The sequence below is a fragment of the Urocitellus parryii genome, chromosome X (genome assembly GCF_045843805.1).
Source record: "Urocitellus parryii isolate mUroPar1 chromosome X, mUroPar1.hap1, whole genome shotgun sequence".
NCBI lineage: Eukaryota > Metazoa > Chordata > Mammalia > Rodentia > Sciuridae > Urocitellus > Urocitellus parryii.
This window is the reverse complement of record NC_135547.1, coordinates 93689513-93693049: the sequence shown is the minus strand read 5'-3', so window position 1 is coordinate 93693049 and position 3537 is coordinate 93689513. Positions and strand designations below refer to the sequence as shown.

Sequence of the window (3537 nt, the reverse complement as noted above, 5' to 3'; positions counted from 1 at the left end):
TGGGCCATTTGGCCTTCACACTTCTTGTCAGAGAAATTGGAGCCTCAGAAAATCCTTTGATAAAACTGACTCCTTCTGTCTAATTGAAAACAGCAAAAGTAGAAAACAGAGACTTCAGAGGGAGTTGCAATCTATTCTTAACCTCTTTTGCAAGACAGCTTGCTTGGGCTGAGAACATAAGCAGCATCTCTTATGAGCTGTTACTCATAAGTATTAGGATAGTTGAAGAAATGGCCATGTGGAAAGGGAGAGTAGATTAATTAAAAAATTACGTTTTCCATTAATATTTTTAATTGTTTCTTCAGTTCTATGAGAAATTAACAGCCTGCTGACCTTTGTGCAAATTGTTGAGTGTCATGGTATGACTGACCATGATCATTAAAAAAGCTATTCACCTCTGGTCAAAGTTCACACTGAACTTCTACACTTTTGCAGAATATTGGAATACAGCCAGGAGCAGTGGCACATGCCTATAATCCCACTGACTTGGGAGGCTGAGGCAGGAGGATCACAAGTTCAAATTAGCCTCAGGAACTTAGTGAGGCACTGAGCAACTTAGCCAGACCCTGTCTCTAAATAAATAAATAAATAAGGCTGGAGATATGGCTCAGTGACAAAGTGCCTCTGGGTTCAATCTCTGGTATCAAAAAAAAAAAAGAATATTGGAATACAGTGGGCCACTTCAGTTCTGAAAATTATATGGATCTTTGCACACACAGGCATTTGTTTCATCAGGTCTGTCTCTGGGCACAGTGCTCATTCAGCTGCACCCACCTGTACATGGAGTATGTGCCTAGGATGAGTTGGAGGGATTCTTTTGTTCTTTCTCTGTGTTATTTCACTGTTCCTATCCTCCCCCTACCCCCACTGACTCCCTCATGTACACTGAATCTGTGGCCTCAAGCCCTGATACATATCCCCCCTCCTCATTCTTACAGCTATTGACAAGCCCATGCATCGACCTCCCTAGGTTTCCTTAGACCATCTCAGTACCATTTTGGTCAATCTTGCTGCCTTTGGTTTCTCCTCAGAAGAGCCCCAATCAGTGCTCACAGTGTGCTTACTACAAGCTCACTGCATGGCAGGCACTTGGCCAAGCATTATCACACTTATTTCAAAAGAATCCAGTGAAGATGCCCAATTTAAAGATGAGAAAACTGAAGTCTAGAGAGATTATACAGCATGCCCAAGGAGACAGAGTTAAAGTAATTTAGGGTTTGTGCTCAAGTCTGTCTAATCTCCAGTCCTGAGATCATAACCATCACAACTTCTCTAGTTCACCTTTCACATTGATTAGAGAATTATCTTTGTAAAAGACATTTAGTATCAAGTTATTTGCCCCTCTGAAGCCTTTGATCATCCACCCTAGTACTATGCCTTTAAGCCAAATTAAGCCATTCACCTCAGATACTCAGATGTTGTGGATGGAATCTTACAGCCTTGCTTAGCTCTGGTTTTAAGTTTTAAGTTCTGCCTAGGTCCCAACCTGTAGAATGTTTTCCTTCTGCTTTCTCTCTTCTATTTGTTTAAACTTGGTTATTGCATTAGCTTTTCATTGCTGTGACAAAATACCTAGGATAATCAACTTAAAAGGAGTGACCTATGGTCACTCGGCTCTGTTGTTTTTGGACTGGGGTGAGGCCAAACATCATAGTGGGGGGTGCATAGAAGAGCAAAACTGCTCACCTCATGGCAGCAGGAAGTGGGGCTGGGAGAGAGAAGCAATTTCTGGTCCCAATATCCTTTGCAAGGGCATGTCCCTAGTGACCTAACATCCTTCCATCAGGCCCCACCTCTTAAAGGTTCCACTATCTCCAGTAGTGCCACAGGCTGGTGACCAAGCCTTTAAACACATGGCCTCTGAGAGAAATTTAAGATCCAAAAATGTAACAAATATTAAGCTCAGCTCTCCAAATTGGACTCCTGACTCCTTCTAAGTACTCATGTATTGCCCTTTCCTGCTTTTGGGTTCTTCAAGGAAATGGCCCCACATCCCTATTTGTGCTTCTAGGGTCTCACCCTGAATATCAATATCAGTATAGATATTTTAATATGTCTACACACCAAATTTCAGCTGAATAGACTGAGAAAGTATTGATATTCACTCCAAATCTCACCTTCCTTCTTCCTAGGGTTCATAAACCCTTTAAAATGATTTTTTAAAGTTAATTTTGGAAAATTCTTAGCCACTCTATCTTTAAATATTACTCATATTATTTCTCTTTTCTCCTTCTAAAACTCAAATTAAATGTAAACAAGCTTTCTTGACAACCAGCAACATTTATTTATAGAACAATTCCAAGTTTTTTCCAATAAGATACACCTTGCTACTTTTCTCCAGGTGTTCGTACACTCTGGCCAGGGAAATAGGAAAGGGAAAGGCAGGCACAGTTTAAGAGTACGTATGTTGGAGGAAATTAACCATCAACTTTTTTTTTCTTTTTTGAAGGAACACATTTATAACTGACATCCCACTTATCTGTGAAAGTGGGATAGAAGATATTTTATTTCAAGCCTGGTATTCATATATTTCATTTCATATGCAGTTGAGGTTGATCAGGGTGATACTCTGTCCAATGTCAAAATGCCTAAAAGTATCAGGCAGGAAACTAAGCAAGTATCAGGAAGGCAAAAGTACTAACAAAATGAAGCTCCAGATGGCTTCGGAGGGCGGGAGGCAGCCTTCTTCAGTAGAAGCAGACGGTGTGCAGAAAAGCCTTGCCGCTTTTCTCTTCGAACTCCTGCAGCAGCTCTTCAATCTCATCATCCATGTCATCAGTGTGCTGGATACACTGGCAGAGCTCACAGATGAGGAATGCCCCGAGGGTGGCCTCTTCATAGTTGTCTTGTATATCCACATTGACCACATGCACGGGTTGGCAGGTCTCCTGCTCTCTGGAATTCAGCTCTTCCACCACCTGGTCATAGACTCGCTCTTCACAAGTGAGGATCAGATCGAACGGCTCTTTACAATTTTGGAACCTTTCTGGACCGGGCTTGATTCTTTTATTTCTGTCCAACATATGCAAAATGCCATTCTTCGTATAGAAATCTTTGTCTTTCTTAATAAGATCGTTGTACATCTGATCATATGTGGTTCTGAAATCATAAACATTTGGCTTGTTGGGTGCCGGACCTGGAAGCTTCACGTGAGATCCTGTTCCAAAGGAACGGACATTGAAACCTCGCTTGCTGAGGATGTGGTGTGCCTCCATGCTCCGATTCTGGTTGCTAGAGCAGACCACCGCCACCTGAAGCGGCAAGGACGGCATGGTACCACAATATCTGCAACGCTCTCCCTCTAGAACTTTTGCTCAACTGTGGCGCTTCAACACGAGAGAGCAAAATGGCTACCGCACAGCCTGAAGTGAGGCGCTTCAGAAGGAGCAATGGCGGCACAGCGCGTCAGGTTACCACGTAAGGGTCACGTCACAGGGGAGGCCCCGCCCCTCGGGCATGCACGTTTCCCCGGCCTGCAGATGAGAGAGGCAGTGAGCCTGCCAACACCATGGCTTTCCTAAAAGACTCTGCAAGGTT

General features: G+C 43.1%; 1 pseudogene; it reads right to left on the bottom strand.

Moving 5' to 3' along the window:
* Window positions 1-2687: 2687 nt before the first annotated feature.
* Window positions 2688-3272, bottom strand: LOC113199732 (RNA polymerase II subunit A C-terminal domain phosphatase SSU72 pseudogene; annotated as a pseudogene).
* Window positions 3273-3537: the final 265 nt, after the last annotated feature.